This window comes from Rattus norvegicus, chromosome 1, assembly GCF_036323735.1.
Source record: "Rattus norvegicus strain BN/NHsdMcwi chromosome 1, GRCr8, whole genome shotgun sequence".
Classification (NCBI taxonomy): domain Eukaryota; kingdom Metazoa; phylum Chordata; class Mammalia; order Rodentia; family Muridae; genus Rattus; species Rattus norvegicus.
In genome coordinates, this window is record NC_086019.1 from 22,168,373 (window position 1) to 22,191,731 (window position 23,359).

General features: G+C 43.3%; 1 protein-coding gene across 1 annotated transcript in view; it reads left to right on the plus strand.

Annotated features, from left to right (window-relative positions):
• Akap7 (A-kinase anchoring protein 7) overlaps positions 1–291 on the plus strand; it is a 262,161-nt gene extending 261,870 nt beyond the window's left edge. Inside the window, exon 12 of the transcript XR_010054020.1 lies at positions 1–291. This exon is cut by the window's left edge and continues 580 nt beyond it. The gene's annotated coding sequence lies outside the window, so the exon portion shown is untranslated.
• Positions 292–23,359: the final 23,068 nt, after the last annotated feature.

Consider the following 23,359-nt stretch of genomic DNA (forward strand, 5'->3'; position numbering starts at 1 on the left):
GAGCCTAACTAAAGAAAGCGGATGTTTAGCCTGCATGGACTGATACGCCCTATGCCTGGTGCTCGTGGAGGCCAGAAGGGGGCGCTGGATCCCCTGGAACTGAGGTTGAGAGCTGCTGTGTGGCTATTGAAAATCAAACCTGGGTCCTCTGGGAGAGTCACAAGTACTTTTAACTTCAGAACGATCTCTCCAGCCCCTAGAGACGCTTCTGGAGAGACCTCTACGTCCATGTTTAGGTGTCATTCTGTGGCCCAGCCTCTCTTCTTGTCTACTTTCGGCCTCCTGAAGAGGTGAGACAGTGAGGAGTTCCAGCAGCATGTCCTGCAGTGTCTTCCCTACCACCATGGACTGTGCCCTCAAACTGTAGCCAAAATAAACACTCCCCTCCTTAGTTCACTTTTGTACAGATTGTGTCACAGCAAAATATCAAATAAAGGATCAAGTCATCGTGACTGGAAGAGTGTGTTGAATAATGAACCCCAAAGATGTAGAAAAAAAATCTTTGCATATGTCGTAAAAATGTTCAGATAATTAATGATTTTAAAATTCAAAGACCATCACAGATTCCCTGAGTGGATCCCAACCACCATCTCAGTCTTTATAAGTGAGAGGCATAGTGAGCAGACCATTTGTAGACGGACCAGTATGACTGAACAGACAGTGCCGAAAACCTATGGAAAGGGCTGGGCGGGAACATCAGAGGCAGCCTGGATCTTGTCAGTGAACTTCAAGAGCAGCTCCTCTGGAGTCTTGGGCACTCGCCTCTCTGGTCTGTCCATCCTGAGGTCCTGCAATGTCCTGTAAATTCATGTGACCTCAGCTGTGGGATTAAGAGTGGAACTGAGAGATTGGTTTTGCTTGGGACAGACATGGAACAAGTTGTTTCCAGTTGGCTCCCTGGGAAGCTTCACTCCTGTTACAGGGAGGAGGGGCACATCTTCCGATAAGAAACATAAAAGGAATTCAGACCCTGATGTTAGTGATAGACCACTAAAGACAGTGGTCAATGGCCAATGGTCAGTTGGCCCCATCAATGGTGCGGCCCTCTTTGAGCTCCCTTTCACGTGTGGCCTGGAGCCTATATTAGAATAAGGGTACACAGTTTTTTTAGGAGCTGGCCATAGATACATGGACAGAGGTGTGTTAAGCACAAATACTTTGAGAGTTACCTGTGGAAAATATCTGCTAAGTTATGGATTCAAAATAAGTATAAAAGTGAAATTTTAAAATAATTTCCCTTTAAAATTTTTCTTTAACTTTTGTTTTTAGGAAAAGAAACTATCACAAAATACAATTTTTAAAACGCTGGTTGATGAACAAAACACCAATGGCTTATGCTCTAAGATCAAGAATCGACAAATGGGATCTCATAAAACTGCAAAGCTTCTGTAAGGCAAAGGACACTGTGGTTAGGACAAAACGGCAACCAACAGATTGGGAAAAGATCTTTACCAATCCTACAACAGATAGAGGCCTTATATCCAAAATATACAAAGAACTCAAGAAGTTAGACCTCAGGGAGACAAATAACACTATTAGAATATGGGGTTCAGAGCTAAACAAAGAATTCACAGCTGAGGGTTGCCGAATGGCTGAGAAACACCTAAAGAAATGTTCAACATCTTTAGTCATAAGGGAAATGCAAATCAAAACAACCCTGAGATTTCACCTCACACCAGTGAGAATGGCTAAGATCAAAGACTCAGGTGACAGCAGATGCTGGAGGAACACTCCTCCATTGTTGGTGGGATTGCAGACTGGTACAACCATTCTGGAAATCAGTCTGGAGGTTCCTCAGAAAATTGGACATTGAACTGCCTGAGGATCCAGCTATACCTCTCTTGGGCATATACCCACAAGATGCCCCAACATATAAAAAAGACACGTGCTCCACTATGTTCATCGCAGCCTCATTTATAATAGCCAGAAACTGGAAAGAACCCAGATGCCCTTCAACAGAGGAATGGATACAGAAAATGTGGTACATCTACACAATGGAATATTACTCAGCTATCAAAAACAATGACTTTATGAAATTCGTAGGCAAATGGTTGGAACTGGAAAATATCATCCTGAGTGAGGTAACCCAATCACAGAAAAACACACATGGTATGCACTCATTGATAAGTGGCTATTAGCCCAAATGCTTGAATTACCCTAGATGCACAGAACACATGAAACTCAAGAGGGATGATCAAAATGTGAAGGCTTCACTCTGTCTTTAAAAGGGAAACAAGAATACCCTTGGCAGGGAATAGGGAGGCAAAGATTAAAACAGAGGCAGAAGGAACAGCCATTCAGAGCCTGCATATACAGCCACCCAATTAGACAAGATGGATGAAGCAAAGAAGTGCAGACCGACAGGAGCCGGATGTAGATCGCTCCTGAGAGACACAGCCAGAATACAGCAAATACATAGGCGAATGCCAGCAGCAAACCACTGAACTGAGAATAGGTCCCCCGTTGAAGGAATCAGAGAAAGAACTGGAAGATCTTGAAGGGGCTCGAGACCCCATATGAACAACAATGCCAAGCAACCAGAGCTTCCAGGGACTAAGCCACTACCTAAAGACTACACATGGACTGACCCTGGACTCTGACCCCATAGGTAGCAATGAATATCCTAGTAAGAGCACCAGTGGAAGGGGAAGCCCTGGGTCCTGCTAAGACTGAACCCCCAGTGAACGTGATTGTTGGCGGGAGGGAGGCAATGTGGGGAGGATGGGGAGGGGAACACCCATAAAGAAGGAGAGGGGGAGGGGCTAGGGGGATGTTGGCCCATAAACCGGGAAAGGGAATAACACTCGAAATGTAAATAAGAAATACTCAAGTTAATAAAAAAAAAAACGCTGGTTGATATACATTTTTATATATAATTGATATATTTGATATATTTGCGATTGCCATATAATTGACACATTGACATATTTGATATATGACAAAACCAGGAGAATATGTGAGTCTTCTCAAGCTGACCCTGTTTGCCTGTACTTTACTATATTTTCTTGGCTACATTTCGTGCGTGGTCTTATAGTCATGCCAGAGCCACATCCATCACGGCTGACAATTTTGATCAATTTCAAAGACATCGTGACAGGTAAGAGCCATTCCCATGTCAGGCGAACTAGTGATGATATAATAACCTGGCTCTGACAGGCGCCACAGAAGTGCAGCCGGTTTATCCTCATCCAAATGTAATTCCACCACTCATTCTTACCCAAACGTAATCTCTCTCACCTTACTTCTCTGTTAGCTGGTTCATCAGCATTCTGGTGATCATCTGATGTCACAGAGGTGTCATGTAGGGAAATAAGAGCGACACGAGCTGCAGGCCATGCAGTTTCAGTAAAAACAGCTGACTTCTGCGGATGCCACAAACCCACGCCTGATGGGATGCATCCTGAGGTCCCCCGGGAGCCTTGAAACGGGCCAGTGGAAGTGAGGGGCGCTGTGGCTGGTGCTTCTCTGTCTTCATAGAATCCTTCTCCGTACTGCACGACTCTGTCCGTTCAGTGCATCAACTGAGCCTGTATGGTGTGACTGAGACAGACTCCCTTCACGCAGAACTCTTCTTTACAGTTGGTGGAGACCCAGGAACTGCCACCTGTTCTAATTTCACGAAGCCTTTCCACAAAGTACCACAGGGTGCTAAAGGAGTGTGGTAGCTCACAGATACCTTTATTTGTTTTAGATTTCAAATCAGAGATAAACGGCACTCGCAACAACCTGCCCGTTCCTTTTCTCTCCCCGTGTCCCCTTCCAAATTGTTTTCTGGGCTCTAAACTATCCTCCCGTGAAGCAGGGAGCAGTACTACTGGGGGCATTTCAAAATGGAAGCTTGTATACCCGGATGCTTCACGCTCTGGTGAAAGATCTGTCTTCACACTATTTTTATCTAAAAGTTTCAAAGCACTTGGAGCAGGGATTATGAAGTGATGTTTAAGCAGAAAAATGTGCCATTGGAGGGGACATTTTGCATTCCTGGGGACACCCTGCTGATTAGAAGGAAGGGAAGAAAAGCTCTGTGCTGTGGCTGAAGACACAGCTGCGGGGCGGAAGCAATCTTTCTTTTTGTTTTGCTCATTTTGGCATTTGGTGGGCTTTATTTTCTCTCTCAATGCTGTCTGAAAACGTGGATATAATAACAATATGAAAATTAAAGTCTTTTATCCTTGGATTCTGACAAGTTGCCAGAGCTCTAACATTACTCAAACATGTAATCACTCACGCACAACTCAGAGGTTTTGAAATACTGAAAATAAATTGGAAAACAGTGGCAATGTGCATATAATATGCACCCTACTTATATCTATTGATTTATATTCTGAAATTGGAATTACACTTGAATACACTTTTGTGGTTATTTTTTTTTCTGGCAATAATTCTTGAAGTGAAATTACACGTAAAAATAAATATGAAGGAAGCATTCTTTCTCACTACTTGGGCTATTTTGGAGTAAACATTAGTAATTGGCTCCATTTTACTAATTTATGATCATTGACTGTGCATCTGTGTACATTTGAATGCATGTGTGCATAAGTGTGTGCATGCATTTGTGTCTGTGTGTACGTACGTGTGTGCGTGTGTGCGTGTGTGTCTGTGTGTGTGTGTGCATGTGTGTCTGTGTGTGTGTGCATGTGTGTGTGTGTACGCACATGTGCACATGTGTTTATAAATGTGCAGATGATGGGACAACCCCTGGTGTTCTTTAGATGCCATACACTTTTCTTTTGGGGACAGGGTCTTTCACTCGCCTGGAACTCATGACAAGTCTCAGCTGTCTGGTTAAATCTGACTTAGGCATGCATGTGGTACTAACAATAAACAAATAAATAAAAAATAAACAGAAGTTTGCTGGGAATTATTAATTCTTCGAGGACTTAATACAATGCATTTTGTCATATTTACCCATCTCTACCTAAGTCACCCCCACTTTCTTATCCCCTCAACTTCATGCGGTTTTAAAATTTTTGTTTTTAATTTGATAGCTCACTGACTCCAATCTCTGCTGTCCACATACTCCTGGGTAGGGGACATACACTAGAGTATTATTGACCTACCAGGAGCCATTAGTAAAACCCTGGCTTTCCCCTATCCCTGAGAAACCATCAACTGTCTAGGACGAATGCTGGCCCAGGGACAGGACTTGAATGACATGTCCTCTAGAGGCTCAGACATGGATACTTGGTCCCGAGTTGGTGGAAGTTTGGGAGAAGTTTAGGAGGTATAGACTCTGGAGAAAGTGTGCCACTGGGGGTGAGCTTTGAGAGTAGATAGCCTTGCTTTCTGGCGCTCTCTCTCTCTCTCTCTCTCTCTCTCTCTCTCTCTCTCTCTCTCTCTCTGCTGCTGCTGCTGCTGCTTTGCCCTTTGGGTTAAAGCACAGGGTGATCTTTCAGTTTCCTCCTGCTGCTGTGTCTACCTGCTACTATGCCTCTCCACCACCATGGACTCATCCTCCTGGAACCAGGAGTTCAAACACACTTTATAAGTTTTCTAGGTCAACGTGTTTTATCGCAGTAGCAGTAAAGTAGCTAATGTACCTTGGAAGACCTTTAAAGGTCCTCTGGTTTGGTTAGATGGAGACATATGTACCACGAATTAAGCCACAGATAGAAGAGATTCTCAGGAAACAGTAGTGTGCAGAAGGAGTCTGCATGTCAAGGGGGAGGGTCAGTTACACTTCCCGGAAGCATCAGGAACCATGAAAAACTGGCCTTTAAAATAAATTTGTGAAATTTAACTATCCTTCAAGGTTCAGCTTTTAAATCCTCCGTTTCTTTTGTTCATAAAAACATCAAGTTTCCTACCTTTACTGTAACCGGTTTCTACAGTTCATCCCTGTAACATTGGATCTCTTGTCATTATCTTACCAGATCTTTGTCATGATGAATTATTTTACTTATTTTTACATCCTTCACCTTTCTGAAAATGACCTGGGCATTCTAAGGATCCAATGAGAGTGTGTTGCGTTAAATAAAGTAGCTTACACTCATGCCTCTCCTAAACCATCTTGTCCCAGCACTTGAGATGTGTGTGTTCATGTGTTGCTTAAAATCAACATTAATTTAGAAAAGAGTATTGGTCAGAAAGAAAACTATGTCAAGTTGGAAAGAGACACCCCCCCCTTTTTTTATTCCATCAAAAACGGACACTACTCTTTTCAAAGAGAGCTATAAATAAACACCCCAAGCCGCTCCCTGAAAGAGGCACTCGGTCTGGCCAAGTGCAGCCTTGAATGTTAATTCTGTTCTATTGAAAGCACCCGGGATTCAGAGACTTCTCCAGCCTGGCTGGCAACAGAGCAGTTTTATCTTCTGCACAGGGCTCGGAATGACCCACTTCTGTCACTTCAGTGGAACAAATAGAAGTAAGTTAGTTGACAGAGATAAAAAGCACATGTGGTGGTGGAGGCGGGTGGGACAGAAAAATCTCAAGAAAAAATATCAGTAGGACACTTCCTTGAGACTGGGTTAGCTTGCAATGAGGTTCCGACTTTTGCTTTGAACTGGGTAAATTCAGGCCATTCCTTCTGCTTGGTTTTAATGGCTCAATATGGCTTGGAATCATGTCTGAAGGCCTGTGCCATAGAGAAGATTGATGTGTCTACTAATCAGGAATGAAGCTAGCACAGGGATAAGGAGTCTTGGTCTCTAGGGTGACTGAGGAAATCCTTATAGTTAGGAAGATTGCAGTTAGTATCCTTAAGCAAGCCAATTCGACATCAATACTACTATAAAAGTCAGCAGAAATTCATGGGTATTTCTTTCTGTTACCAATAACAAGTCTTCCCCTCACTCCCCAACACGCATACCTCCTCAACTTCAATGGGGACAAAACCATTATGTAATGTCTTGGAGTTCAACATGAATATTTTTTTCTCCTATTTTGCCATAAAAATCTCATTTGCCAATAACCAGAAAATTTGCATTTGCATAAAAATACCACAATACACTGCAGCAAACCTTTAAAGAATACTCTGTCTGCTTTCTGCTCACCAGTATTCCTGCCAAGAACAATTAGTAATGCCAAATAACATCTTGCTAAATAGCTATTGGAAAGCACCAGTGAGCTACCAGAACATCTAGACAAAGGAGGTCACTGTCGAGAGCCCCACATCCCCTCAGCTTGGCCTCTTTGACACTGACCAGTTGGTGAATGGCACTAGGAAGCTGGAAAGCAGAGAAGACTGGAAGGGAAGAAAAATGAACTTGGAATCTGTTGAGGTCTAAGCCCCGCTGCCCGCCCCTCCCAGCATGACTGTAGCCTCTTGTTCCACGCCCTCTAGCTATTTCATAGTGGTGCCTATGATAGGCCTGCCAGTCACTGATACAGAAGAGTAACTTGACTCAGGGCAGGGCCGTGCTGATCACATACTCTGCTATATTCTGTATGTTTTGTAGTGAGATTTGTTAATCTTAAGAAATTCCACAAAGCTTTACATAGGTCCCATCAAGTTAAAGGTCAATATGATCTGTTATGTCTAAAGTGGCTTGCATCAGAGCTAACCACTGGACAGCACTTCCCGCACCTGCCTATGAGCTCACTGTGGCTTTTGTGGTTTTTGTTTTTTGTTTTTTCCTTTATAAGCTGAAAGATGTTTATCGTCATAGCTCAGATTCTCTCTTATGTTTCTGGTCTGATCAGTCTTAGGGTGTGGATTCCTAAACCTTCCCTGTCTGTCTGAGATCAGTGCTCATGTGGTTTGTAGAGTGCCTCATGGACTCCAAGAGAATCCATCAAAGAAGACAGGCTTTCTATTGGGACTATGAAAATGTGAGCAGCAGGAGAGATGAGAGATGGACAGGTCCACACTAGGACAACAGGACAGAGCAGCTCTGAAATAGCCCAGCCCAAGTTCAGACGAAGGCCATCCACATCACTGCCCACGAGAAGCAAAGAGGCCATTGGGATTCTTCAATTTTACTGATAAAGGCAAAATTGTTCAGTAAACGTTTACAAATGAAGGAAAACATTTCATTGAAGCTGGCTTACAGTTTCAAAGGTTCAGTCCATTATGATCATGATAGAAGCCCGGCAGCATCCAGGCAGACATGGTGCTGGAGAAGGATCCAAGAGAGTCTTGATCTGAAGGCAATCAGGAGAGACTGTCTCTTCCCTACTGAGTGGAGCTTTGAGGACTAGGAGCCCTCAAAGTCCACCACCACCGTGATACATTTCCTCCAACAAGACCACAACTATTCTAACAAGGACACACTTGTGAATAGTGTCACTCCCCGTGGGCCAAGCGTTCAAACCCATGAGTCTATGGGGGGCCTATTCAAACCACTACAATAACTGAAGTTAAGAAATAAATATATAGACCCTCTAAATGTGTAGTGGTGTAGGATTCAGGGGTCAGCTGAGGCTTCACTGGTCTTCTCTTCCTTTTGGGGTCATGGTGTATTAGGTGGGGTTCTCTAGAGGACCAGAACCAGTAGACTGTGTACATACATCATGAAAGGAGACTTATAAAACAGGGGATGAGCAGCCTCACACGGGAAAGACGGGGAACCCAGAAGCTTTGCAGTGCGCCAAACATTTTAGTAGCTCCATTTGGGGCTTTGCTAATTTTCAATCCACACTGAAGTACCAAAAAAGCTACACTCTAGTGTCAGGGGAGGGAAGATGGTGGCAGCAGCAGATAATTCCAACATATACTCTCATGGTGAGAAGTGAATGCAGGCAGGCAGGCAATGCCCAGGCCCCCTACCTGGGAGGAAATCCTCTCTGTGAGTTAACCCTTTCTGGACATGCTCTCACAGCTGCATTCTCTTAGTCGATTTCAGATCCTGCTGGGAATTTTTATAAAGTAGGTGATTCGTGCATTGAGGAAAAAAAAAATCAGAAAAAAATGCTTATTTATTTATCATCCATTGACAGTTTTGTATAGTCTGTAATGTATTTTGGCCATTTTTACTCCATTACCTACTGCCTCTCATCCTCCTTGTACTTCTGCTGAGCCCTCTCTTGTCCCCGAATTCCCTCCTATTTTCATGTCCTTGCTTTGTTGTCAACTCACTGAGCTGCACTACAGTTGCTTCTGTGAGCATGGGTAGGTGGTTATTCTTGGAGCACGGGTGGATTAACAATGGCTACACCACTGAAGAAAATGATTTCACTCCTTCCCAGCAACAATAGATTGCCAATAGCTCCCTGGACTGGTTTTGAAAGAAAATGGTCCCGCTAGGCTAACAGGGTTGACTACAATAGGAAGTGTGGTTGCTGGAGTAGGTTTGGCTTTGTTGGAGGGAATGTGTCACTAGGGGGTGGGCTTCGAAGTCTCAGAAGCTCAAACCACACCCAGAATGGCATTTTCCCCCCTTGTTTCCTTTAAATCCAGGTGTAGAACTCTCAGTTCCTTGTTCAACCAGCATGCGCCATGCTTCCTGCCTCTGAACCTCTAAGCCAGCCCAGTTAAATGTTGGTCTTTATGAGTTGCCTTGGTCATGGTGTCTCTTCGCAGCAATGGGAACCCTAACCAAGACACACAGTGAAGAGAAACTCCACTGACCGAGGGTGAGAGCAGCAATAACCTACTGGTGATAGCAAATATTTAGAAGGCAGTTTGACAAAAGAAAGCGAAAGGCAAAAGAAACAGGCTAGAAAGAGGTTGTTGCCCAATGTCTTTGGGTTTAGTCAAAAGTCATTATTGCTTATCTCCTCCTACTACTTTAAATATCTGTCATAGCTATGAATCTTCCTCTCTCATTTAGGATGAGCCCTGTGACTTTCTCTGATCAAATCCAGATAATGAAAACAATCTCAAGATTCAGTAACGGAAAGACACACTGTAGGGACCTCCGAGTCAGCTCAAGATCACTAAGACCGAATTCTCAACACGAAGAAGACTTACTTGCTCCAGAGGGACAGCGGGCAGGGATAAAGGACAAAGACAGAGAGAGAGGAAGAGGGAGAAGGGGAAGGGAACAAGGTTGGGGAAAGAAAATGGGCAAGAGACAGCGGTAAGAGACGTTTGTCTCTTGGGGGACAGAGGACTGCCTATGGATAGAGAGAAGACGGGAAGTGGCACATAGGAAAATGGCCGCTTTACAATTGTAAAGAAAGGCAATGGGCGAGTGCCTGAGTAAAGATGAGGTGTTTAGTGTTAATTGCACATGTTAATAGGGTCAGCCAAAAGAGGGGCTTTTGGTTGCTGGACTTGAATACTTTGATAGCTGGACCTTGGTAGGCAGCCTCGGGAGAAGGAAGTGGATAAAATAAGAGAACAGACCTTGTTGGTTAGTTTCAGGAATGTTATCTAATGGTTTGGCAAGGGAATGGGGCAAAAGGCAAAGCCTGCCAGAGCCATGCCCGCCAGGATCGCCATGCCCGCCACGATCGCCATGCCCACCATGATCGCCATGCTTTCTCACCACGCCCGCTTGCCATGCCTGCCATGTCCGCCATGCCCCCCATGCCCGCTTGCCATGCCCGCCATGCCCGCTCGTCATGCTCAGGCTGGCGATGGTCCCCTCAAACCCTGCTTGTACTTCATTCACAGTCCAGCAGCTCACTTCGCCTTGCTCAGGGCTGACTGTGCAGGAAACTGCCTTCTGCTACCTCCATTTCTCATCAATTCTGTCAGAATTAGAACTTTAAGGATGCCAAAGTTACTGGTCTATTGTATGAAAAACATAACAAACAAACAAAAAAACACAACTCCTGCAACCTATAAAAGAAAGCATTCACTGGGGGCTTGCTTACAGTTCCAAAGGGTGAGTGTCAGGGAGGCACTGAAACAGTGGCAGAGAGCTTACATCTCACCTGCAGGTAGCAGGGAGGGAGGGAGGGAGGGAGGACAGGAGGGAGGTCTGGGAATGGTATGGTCCCACCCCTGGTGACACACCTTCACTAGTAAGGCCATCCTCCAACAAGGCCACAGCTCTAAGTCCATCCCAAACACTGCTACCCTGAAGCCAAACATTCAGATATATTAGCCTGTAAGGTCCATTCTCAGCTCTTGCCCCCTCTCCCCACACGGGTAAAGGAAGAGGAAAGAAAAATCTTCAACTCCAGAGACTTTCTCTGGACTTGAGAGACATTTGAAGTTGTCCCTCTCTAAACTCTATGTGCAGAGTTTTGGTTTTTGTTTGTTTCTTCTTTAGGTTACGGGTCATTCCTGGAGATGTCTCAGCCACAGTCCTTGCTACGGGGACATTTTACTTCCTTTGGCTGTGCCCCTCGTCTTGGCAAATGGTGGCACACTCTCTTGTTCCGGTCGCTTTATCTTGCTTCAGACTGTCTCTTCTTCAGGTCCAAGACTCATGTTCTGTCCCTGGCCAAGTCTGTGATACAAGTTACCACCAATTGCAGCGACCTCAGACTGCCTAGTCCTCTTCTGCCCTTAGCTTCACTTGCAGTCCTCAGCTGAGAACACTCTACCCAGGACATTCGTTAACCCTTCCGGCACATCCTGTTGTCTTTAAATATCAACTCAATGGCACATAAATAATTCACACCCCTCAAGTAGTTTTCTGCATGGCTGGACTAATCATAGAAGCCTACCTAATTCACTGACTAGCGTCTGACTGTGTAAGTGCTCACTAAATATTTATTGAATTATGACTTATTGTGGTAATACAAGCTTGCTGTTGGCAGACATGATTCTCGGAAATGGTTATGACGGGAGAGGAGACCTTTTCCCTCTGAGGCCTTTCAAATTGGGTTAAGTTATTGTGTTAGAAGGGTCTGGCTGTCTAGCCTGAAACAGGCAGTGGGAGGGATAGCCTGATCCTGACATCTTAACTCAGCACCCCAGGAGCCACTGCGGCAAACAGAAAAAGGATCTGGTCACATTGCAGAAGCATCTCTTGTTATCTTATTCTTTCCCAAATCCCATGAGCCATTTATTCAGGGAGTTTTAGGTTTGGAGAAAATGCATCCAAAGCTCCAATCGTCATTTCCTTCCTTGGTTTCCGCGGCTAAATAACTCTCTAATCAGTAGATGGGAGAAGCTTCACTTTTTCCATCACACTCTTCACAACCCTGCAGGAAGAAATCAGGTCTCTGCCTGTGCTCTTGTAGACCAGAGAGTGACTGAAGAGAGCCAGACTTCTTCCTGCTGCTCTTTCTACAGCCAGAGGGACAGGCAGCTACAGATGGAACGAAGAGGGTGGCAGAGAGAGGATGGCAGGAACCGGAAATGAGCTCAGGAGAACCAGCCCTGAGATGGCTGGAACTGACTCAGCTGCCTGCTCTGTGGTGCGGATTGTCCTTCATCCCTTCCCAGATGTCCTGTGAGTGAGATGTTAGCTATGGAAGCCTCCGTCCGCCACTACCAGAGACCGTGCAGCCGAAGGACTCAAACTATGCAGGATTTAAGGATTTAAGCGCACAGTGAAACGCAAGGGAAGAGGAACCAGCCACAAGCTCTGTGTTTCTTAGGGCAAGACACATGAGCTAGCGTTGAGTGTCACTAGTGGGTGACTAAATTAACATTTAGTTGTTGTAATGAGTAGCAAGGGTGCAAACGTGCATCTTTTATGTGCAGTGCCATATTAAGTATGTAGGGGCCTCATAAATGTTAGGGAGCCTTGGTGTTGCCATCTGTCACTATGGCTAATGAATTTACGGTCCAGTTTTACTCCATAACTAATTCGTCCACTTACGACCCTCTTAGATTTACTCCCCAAGTCGTTTTAGAAAATACAGGATGGCAACAGCTTCGGCTCTCACAGCTGACCAAGTCGGAGCTCTCCCCTTGCTACGTGGCCAGAGAAGGCCCCGCCCTCTTCAATGCACCCAGAGCTACCTTCATCTGACAAAGCTCCCCTCCACAGGAAGCAGCTGGTAACACTCCTGCCCTGAGTTTTTAATATGCTTTCAGCATTAGGAATGCCTGCCGAAGGAACACACTTCCCATCTTCATTTTCAGACTACAGAAGCCATTTCTGCCACTCTGAAGAGCGGCATGACATCTTCCCCAGTAGGCATTTGAACCATCCACACACAACAGTGAGAAAGGTGTCCACGTGTTGTCAATAAATACAATCCTGCCTAAGGTCAGACCACACCCACTTTCTACCTCTCCCTCTTCCTCCTTGTCTCCCTCCCCCTCTCTCCATCTTTTAAAGAAATAATCTAATATATGGTGTGTGACTTGCAATATGTGTGTGTGTGTGTATCACATCTTACATAGCACATCTCATGAATTCTCCTAATTCCCATCGATTTCTTTTGATAACTTGTTCTTATCTTAAAATATTAAAGAGTATCGACCACTTCACAAGCTATAAATTTACCTGTCAAACGAAGTTAATTTCAAGAACATATTATGGCATGCTAAGAAAATTCATTCATGTATGTCTGGTACCAACATATACTCACATATGATACTTTAAAATACAAAAACAAAAGAATGAATTTCAGGATCATTGCATACCCGCTACGTCAAATCAGTGAAAAATGTACCTTCTCTCCTTATGTAGTGTAAGCTAATAAGCTATTTAGTCATGCAGTACGGCAACTACCAGGATTTCCCCATGGGCCTGTGAGAAGCGTTTGTGGGTTCGCTGCCCCCTTACCCATGCTGTAGAAGGTTCTGCGGTCAGCTGGCTGCTCAGTGGAACTGTGGATGTCTTAGGAAAGAAAGACGTTTGGGACAAAACCCAAGGAGAGAAAAGATGTGTGTGTGCTTCCTCCATATAATAAACCTTAGGGCCAGGCATTGGTGGTGCCTGCCTATAATTCCTGCACTAGTGAGCCTAAGGCAGGAGAATTACGAGTTTGAGGTGGCCCTGTGAAGAAAGAAAGGGAAGCAGGGGTGGGGGGCAGTCTTGGGTTACTTTTTTCCATGAAAATGTAAGTCAAAGTCATGTTTTCCAAAGATATCCAGACAGTTAATGTAGAGAAAGAGGTTTTCAGGGGTAAATTTTTTTTTGTAATAGTAGCAGATATTAGAACTTTGATTTATCTACTTAGCATGCTTTACTTTGTATTTTCAGTCTGTCTCCGAGTTGCTCAGAGTATCACTGAGTAAGTGTGGTTGTCTTGCCCCGAGAGAGAGCTGGGATTACATACAGGCTTGCGCCACTGGGCCTGGCAAAACTTTTATGACGATAAATTATATTTGATTTCAGATGGTTTTGGAGACGAACAGCCAGTGCCAAGGGTAAAACAGCCCCATTTCCGTCTTACTATCTTTCCTATTTGTGACAGTCTACTTGTTACCTCCGGAAGAGCTGTGCTGGCGAGCATGTGAGCAGAATGAAACCAGGCCATGCCTCCTGCCTGGTGCCAGCTGACACTGAGCCCAGAGAGAACCACTGATACCTGCTCTTCCTCGGGGCTGTGGAAAGTGCAGGGCAAACGAAGCTTCAGGAGATGAGGGTGACCTCATTTCGCTGCAGGGAGTTTTTCCGCTGCAGGGAGTTCCGGCACAAATTTGCCTACTGTACAGTAGCATACGTCTGTCTTATAGTTGAAGAGTACATTCCAGTTTTCCCATGCCTGAAACTCCGCATGGTAATGAAACATCCACCCCCTTTTTTTTTTTTGATGCAAACACATTTATAATAAAGCTTAATTAATAAATTAGGCATAGTAAGAAATTAACAAGATACAATGATAAAATAGAGCAATCATAACTATACTGAAATGTAGTATATGTCTCTCTTGTGTCAAGATAAGTACAAATACTTTCAATGCTTGAACAATGAATTTAACTATAAAATGTTTATCAATAACTATAAACGTCTGAAAGACAAAGTGAACAGGGACATTAGCTAGAGTTCTTGCCTCAGCATCTGATTATAGACTTGACCTAATTTGTTTGAAACCCGGTGGTAAATGGTCACCTTTTGCCCCGGTTAAGAAGATTTGCACCTTGCCCTAACTAAAAAACCCAGCAACTGATCATGATACAACCTCATGGTCAAAAAAAGTAAGTTTCTTCACGTATGTTCTCTGAGGAAGACCGTCAAACACTGCCATTGTTTGAAAAGGTTCATGTGTTTCCGTAGGTTCATGTGTTTCGATGCTTGGCCACAGGTAGTGGCAGTATTAAGTGGTATGGTCTTATGGGAAGTAGTACATCACTCCGTAGGTGGGCTCTGAGGTCTTCTATGCTCAGGTTCAGCCCACTTAGGATGAAAACCTCCTACTGGCTGCCTTGGAAAGGCAGTCTTCTTCTTGCTGCCTTTGGAATAAGATGTAGAACTCCCAGCTCTTCCAACTCCATGCCTGTCTGCACACCGCCCTGCTCCCACCATGATGATAATGGACTGGACCTCTGAAACTGTGAGCCAATTAAGTGTTTGCCTGTATAAGAGTTGCCTTGGTCATGGTGTTTCTTCACAGCAATGAAATCCTAACTAAGATACACACACACACACACACACACACACACACACACACACACGCACACACACACACACACACACCTTATTAAAGGGACAGTCCCCAGGTTCCCACTCCATTTCTCATATGCTGGCTATTCTCTCTGCTGCCTTCATATTTCTCATTGACTGTCCCTTGACAACACTGATCTCTCTGGGAATAGTAAGTAATCAGGTAGTTCTGTCTTGTACCTTTTAACCTTATCTTATGTTGCCTGGCATGACCACACCCAAACCTGATCTCCCACCTCTTGTCATCCTCTTCCATGGGTTTGTGGTCCCCTCTAATACTCTCAAGACCGTATTAGGATAACCCACAGGGCTGAAGAAGCGGGCAAGTGGGCAGAAGCTTTAGCTGTGCAGTTCTGACACCTGAACTTGAGTCTGCAAACTCACGTACAAAAGTAGTGGCCCCATGTACTGGCTGGTTTTGTGTGTCAACTTGACACCAGCTGAAGTTATCACAGAGAAAGGCGTCTCAGTTGAGGAAATGCCTCCATGAGACCCAGCTGTAGGGCATTTTCTCAGTTAGTGATCAGGGGGCGGCGGAGGGCGGGGTAGCCCATTATGGGTGGTGCTGTCCCTGGGCTGGTAGTCTTGGGTTCTTTAAGAGAGCAAGCTGAGTAAGCCAGAAGAAGCAAGGCAGTAAGAAATATCCCTCCATGGCCTCTGCATCAGCTCCTGCTTCCTGACTTGCTTGAGTTCCAGTCCTGACTTCCTTTGGTGACGAACAGCAACGGGGAAGTAAGCTGAATAAACCCTTTCCTCGCCAACTTGCTTCTTGGTCATGATGTTTGTGCAGGAATAGAAACCCTGACTAAGACACCCCACATATATAATCCCAGCATTTCTATGGTTTGACGGGATATGGGGCATGGGGGTGGGGGGAGACAAATTCATGTGTCAGATAGATTTCAGTTGCAGCGCAGAGCATAATCAACAAGAGTGACCCTGCCTCAATAGGTGGAAGCCAAGGACTGATTCCTTAAAGTCCATTGACCTTTCAATAACTACTATGACACTTGAATGCTTTTACACACACACACACACACACACACACACAGAGAGAGAGAGAGAGAGAGAGAGAGAGAGAGAGAGAGATTCCATAACAATACAAGTCATAATGAATGATAGCTGGCTTTATTTAAAAGTGTTATTAATCATCTCAAGGAAAGGCAAACTCATTGTAATTTGTTGTTTGGTTTTAATCACTGTTCTCTTGAAATCATTAAATAAGATCTGATTATTTATCCCCTTCATCCAGCTATTTTGTTAAATGACTTTTAACAGATTTTTTTCCCTAATGCTAAAAGACCCATGTTTCCTTGGGGTATGTCACACTTGTTCATGATTTATGACTTTCTGAAGTACAATTAGCTTTTATATTTCATTAGGGTTTTTAGAATTATGTCAACAAAGGAGATTAAACAATCATTCTTTAGGAGAAAGACACAGAAAAGAGAGAGAAGAGTGACGAAGGGGAGGGAGGGAGAGAGGGAGGAAGGAAGGAAGAAACAGAGACAAAGACAGAGATGGAGAAACAGGTTTTGAAGAAGGTAGTACGGTTGGCAGACCGGGATGGGAAGCTTAACAGACTCTTTGGATGCACTGGCTTCCTGACTGCGCCTCACCTGAAAAGGTTGCTTACCTTGTTAGGATGTTTCTGAATGGTTGAGTGTTGCCCATTGAGTTTGTAAAGTCTTGCCAAAGCTCCTGTCCCTAAATTGGGTGCAACCCAGAAAGTCCCCGTGCTCCCTGAGGCCCACCAGCTGCCAACTTGAGGAAGGAAAGGGGGTGACCAAACACAGCAATTCAGGCTGCCTATCACTCTCCTAGAGAGGATACTTGCCTCTGACTACATGTTACACGTTTCCCTAACAGGCAGAGGTTGGAAAGTCTACTGGGTGCACTGTCATAGATGAGAGGCTTGTCCAGATTTCAGAGGTGAACGAAAGTCCATATTTGTAAATGCCTGCTCTTACTTACCAGGCCAAGGTCACCTAATATAACCAAACAGAATTAAAGCAGGACAGTTGGAGGGTCTGAAGCAAAACTGATGCTGTGGCAATTTTATTGAGAGCAACCAGACTTTTTATATCTCTATCAGAAACAGAATATAACTGTCAGGACCAAGACAGTTGTAGTTCCCAGGGCACAGTAATGTTTGCAAGGTATACAGGGTACACAAGATTAATATCTACAACCAATTGTCCTGTCAAGCTTCCATGCTTTCATGTCCCTATTAAAGGGACATACAGAGAAGCACAAAACAGCCTGACCACTTCACCACCCAAGGGAGTGTTCTCTCAAGAACTGGAAGGCACATAGTGTGCACTCTAACCTGAAAAATCTACGATTCTTCCCTCTCAAGGCAGCTAGGCTGGGCCAACTCTATGGTTTCCTGCAACATACCCTTCCACTGAGTCTGTGTAGCAGTGTCTATGGGAGGCCCCTAGATGCCCTTCCTAGCAAGGAAAGGTCCCTTTCACTGGAGATAATGACCCTCTATAGGAAGATGTTATCAGGCTCTGGGACTTACAGATTGCTGCTTTTTCTTAATTCTTTCACATCACATCCATGATGAGACTGATTGGGGAATCTCAGAGATGGCGGCAGCTGCAGTCCAGTAGTCCAAGAGGAACCACTGTAAAGGCTGCTACCCATAGGGTGCAGAAGGCACAGACAATACCAGGAATCTCCCATGAAAATATTCAACACGGGAAGGGAAATTATTTTAGCTGCCTAAAAAGAAAGCCTTTCTACGGATTGTACCTCAAATGGTGGAGGGCAGGGGAAGGTGATGGCCATCTTGTGGTAAGAGAGCGTCTCAGAGAACAGCCAACCCTACTTTCCATCTTGTGTTTGAAAGTCACCTGAGTAGCTCGAATTGTAGAATTTACATACTTAAATTCTATAGTATGTAAGTTTTGGATTTTCAATTTTCAACCAAGTTACAACTTTATTTAGTTATATGCATATTATATATCCATACTCAAATTACTGCACACTTACCTACTGCACACTTATGTCCAAACAATATCCATGTAAGTATATTCCGATTTACCACTACACGAAAGTGGGGTCTCACCTGTGAGCTTGGGAGTGAGAGTGCTCTTGGGAGACAAGCTCTCTCTAGGCAAGTTTTGTGTCCGGAGGGCTGTGGGACAGCGTTAGCAAAAAGAACAAGCAGAGCAACCCCGTACAAAAGAAAAACAATCTCACCATGGCCACCAAGTACCTGCAAGTCCAAGAAGGTGCAGTTTAAGGAACTTTTGTCCTTTATTACTAAGCAAATGTCTGGTCTCACAAACAATGCTAGTTCTAGATTGCTCACTGTTTTAAAACAAACCCCTTAATTCTGGGGAGGGATACAATTAAGTAAATTATATATATATACTTTGTCCTAGTTAGATTCCATTATTAACTTGACAGAGCCTCCCAAGTCCTCTGAGAGAAAAGTCTCAGTTGACAAATTACTTAGACCAGATGTGTGTGTGTGAGCATGTCTATGGGGGACTGTCTCAATTTTCAATTGATATAGAAAGGTCTAACCAACTGTGGGAGGTACTCTTCTCAAGCAGAAGGGCTTAGGTTGTATAAAATGGCTAGCTAAGCAGCACTTGAGAGCAAGGCAGCAAGAAATGTCTCTCCATAGTTTCTGCTTGAGTTCCTGCCCTGACTTCCTTCAATGATAGATTACCATTTTGTTAAATGAAACGAATTCCTCTAAGATAAAGTTGCTTTAGGTCAGAGTATTTTGTCACAGTAATAGAAAGGAAGTTGGGATATACTTATATGGATATTGTTTTGACATAAGTGTGCAGTAAGTAGTAATTTGAGTATGGACATATAATACGCATATAACTCAATAAAGTTGTAACCTGGTTGAAAATTGAAAATCCAAAACTTTCATACTATAGAATTTAAGTATGTAAATTCTAAAATTTGAGCTACTCAGGTGACTATAGCAAGAAGGTCTCTTAAGTTCTGGATCTTAAGATTTGCATAGACTAAATAGCAAAAATCCTTGTACTCAAGGATAGAGAGGTGGAGGAGGAAGGAGAAAGGACAGAAGAGAGCAGAGTGAAGGGAAAGAGGAGAGGCATGAATTGCTTTTGTGTCTCTGGAACACTGATTATTTCTAAAAGTTAACAATCACTGATGCTTCCAGTCTCCATCTGTGCCCAGAGCTAACGCTGTCCACAGCCCTCCGGACACAAAACTTGCCCAGAGAGATTTTGTCTCCCAAGAGCACTCTCACTCCTAAGCTCACAGGTGAGACCCTACTTTCATGTAGTGGTAAATATTAAAAAAGATACACCATTCCACACTACTGCCAGCTCCAGTGGGCCACATGGCATCTGCAGGGTATTTTCATCTCAATCAGCAAAGTGTTTCAACCACTAACCTCCCAATCTCCATCCCATGCTGCCAACAGCTACTCTCTGAGCCCGGCAGGAGCAGCCCTCTTGCAACTCTTGCTGTGGACTCTACTCACATTCCAGCATCCTCCCCCTGTGGTTATAGTCACAACTCCCAGCAACCCATTAAAATCAAAACAATATACTTGTAATTTAGCGATCAGATTTATATCAGTAAATCATCACCCCACAAAATGTCCACCCAATAAACTCTAAACCAATTAATATTAATGTAAACTGCCCATCTGGATAAAACAAATTGTCCTATAAAAATTCATCCTTTATGAAATATCCATAACTACCTGTGGCCTTTTAAGGCCACACAGATCTGGGCTGTCCTTCTCCTTCTTGGTTCTTCTCCTCCTTTTTCTTCTCTCCCTCCTCTCTCCAAAACTCTGTGCCTCCTATACTTTTTCACTGCCTAGTCTTATCTTGTGCCTACCTTCACCTGCATTTAGAAAACAACCCACAGTTTCTCTCCAAAGAGGGACCTGCCAGGAGCCCACAGGGCACAGGAAACGTGGAGCAGCCTGGGACAGGATCCTTCTGGTCTCTACCTGTGCCCAGAACTAAGGCTATCCCACAGTCCTCTGGACTCAAAACCTGCCCAGAGAGAGCTAGTTTCCCAGGAGTGCTCAAAACCCTAAGATCACATACTCACAGGCCCTCAGAAGGAATAAGCTCCATTCAGAGACAGCAAAACCAAATAATATCAGAGATAAACAGACGGTGAGAGGCAAGCATCAGAACCTAAGCAACAGAAACCAAGACTACTTGGCATCATCAGATGTTGTTGTAAAATTATATTAAATAAAATGCTGCCTTTACCCTCACTAGGTCTGGCACCATAGTGCCCCAAGATATCTGATAGATATCTTGCCAGAAATACACATCCCAATTCCATGGCAGCCCAGTGTCTCTGCTGCCACACACTCTCCCAAACTCAATTCTCCACAAGAAAGAACATGCAACAATACCCTCTGATCCCACTGGTAAGACATAATTGCCCACCTAAACATACAAAGCCCTATACACATCTATCCCTTAAGAATATTCATGACAACCTGTAAATACACAGAGTGGAATCTTAATGTCAGTCTCCATGTTCTCTCCGCAGTCTCTTTCTATCTCTTCCAGTCTCCTGTCTCCTCCCATCCCAGTCTCCTCCTCTTTCCTCAAACTTTTCTCCCGCCCATCCTTCCTTTTCATCCAATGACAGGCCTCATTCTATCTTGTACCTGCCTATACCTGCATGATGACATCATCCCACAATCAGAACCAGTTCTCCCACCACAGCAAGAACTGGATACACCAATACACTGGAAAAGCAAGATTTTTATTTAAAAATCACATCTATGGTGATGACAGAGGACTTTAAGAAGGACACAAATAACTCTCTTAAAGAAATTAAGGAGAACACAGATAAACAAGTAGAAGCCCTTAAAGAGGAAACACAAAAATCCCTTAAAGAGTTGCAGGAAAACACAACCAAAACAGTGAAGGAATTGAACAAAACCATCCAGGATCTAAACATGGAAATAGAAACAATAAAAACAAACAAACAAACAAAAAACCAAGAGAGACAACCCTGGAGATAGAAAACCTAGGAAAGAGATCAGGAGTCATAGATGCAAGCATCACCAACAGAAAACAAGAGATAGAAGAGAGAATCTCATGTGCAGAAGATACCATAGAAAACATTGACACAACCCTCAAAAAAATGATTAATGCAAAAAGGTCTTAACTCAAAACATCCAGGAGATCCAGAACACAATGAGAAAATCAAACCTAAGGATAATAGGTATAAAAGAGAACAAAGATTCCCAACTTAAAGGGACAGAAAATATCTTCAACAAAATTATAGAAGAAAACTTCCCTAACCTAAAGAAAGAGCTAGCCATATACATACAGGAAGCCTACAGAACTCCAAATAGATTGAAACAGAAAAGAAATTCCTCCCATCACAAACACCAAATGCACAAAACAAAGAAAGAATATTAAAAGCAATAAGGGGAAAAGGTCAAGTAACATAAAGGCAGACATATTGGAATTACACCAGACTTCTCAACAGAGATTATGAAAGCTAGAAAATCCCAGGCAGATGTCATACAGACCCTAAGAGAACACAAATGCCAGCCCAGGTTACTACATCCAGTAAAACTCTCAATTACCATAGAAAAAAAACCAAGATATTCCATGACAAAACCAAATTTACACAATATCTTTCCACAAATCCAGACGTACAAAGGACAATAGATAGAAAACGCAGAACACAAGGAGGGAAACTACACTCTAGAAAAGGCAAAAAATTAATCTGCTTTCAACAAACCTGAAAGAAGATAGCCACTAACAACAAAAATAATAGGAAACAACAATTGCTATTCCTTAATATCTTTTAACATCAATGGACTCAATCCCCCCCAAAAAGGCATCTACTAACGGACTGGATATGGAAAGAGGACCCAGCATTTTGCTACATACAGGAAACATACCTCAGAGACAAAGACAGACACTACCTCAGAGTTAAAGGCTGGAAAACAATGTTCCATGCAAATGGTCTGAAGAAACAAGCTGAAGTAGCAATTCTAATATTGAATAAAATTGATTTCCAATCAAAAGTTATCAAAAAAGATAAGGAAGGCCATTTCATACTCATCAAAAGAAAAATCTACCAAGATGAACTCTCAATTCTAAACATCTATGCTCCAAATGCAAAGGCACCGACATTCATATAGGAAACTTTATTAAAGCTCAAAGAATACATTGCACCTCACACAATAATAGTGGGACTTCAACAGACCACTCTCATCAACGTGCAGATCATGGAAACAGAAACTAAACAGAGACACAGTGAAAGTAACAGAAGTTATGAACCAAATGGATTTAACAGTTATCTGTAGAACATTTCATCCTAACACAAAAGAATATACCTTTTTCTCAGAACCTCATGGTTCCTTCTCCAAAACTGACCATATAATCAGTCACAAAACAGGTCTCAACAGATACAAGATACAAGAATATTGAAATAATCCCATGCATCCTATCAGATCACAATGGACTAAGACTGGTCTTCAATAACAACAAAAACAGCAGAAAGCCCACATATAATATGGAATCTGAACAATGTTGTACTCAATGATAACCTGGTCAAGGAAGAAATAAAGAAAGAAATTAAAGACTTTTTAGAATTTAATGAAAATGAAGGCACAACATACCCAAACTTAGGAGATTCAATGAAAGCAGTGCTAAAAGGAAAACTCATAGCTCTAAGTACCTCAAAAAAAAAAAAAAAAAAAAAAAAAAAGAACAAACCAAAAACCAAAAACCAAAAACCTGGAGAGAACATACACTAACGGTTTGACAGCACACCTGAAAGCTCTAGAACAAAAGGAAGCAAACACACCCAGGAGGAGTAGATGCCAGGAAATAATCAAACTCAGACTGAAATCAACCTTAGAAACAAGAAGAACTATACAAAAATCAACAAAACCAGAAGCTGGTTCTTTGAGAAAATCAACAAGATAGATAAATCGTTAGCCAGACTACCCAGAGGACACAGAGACAGTGTCCAAAATAACAAAATCAGAAATGAAAAGGGAGACA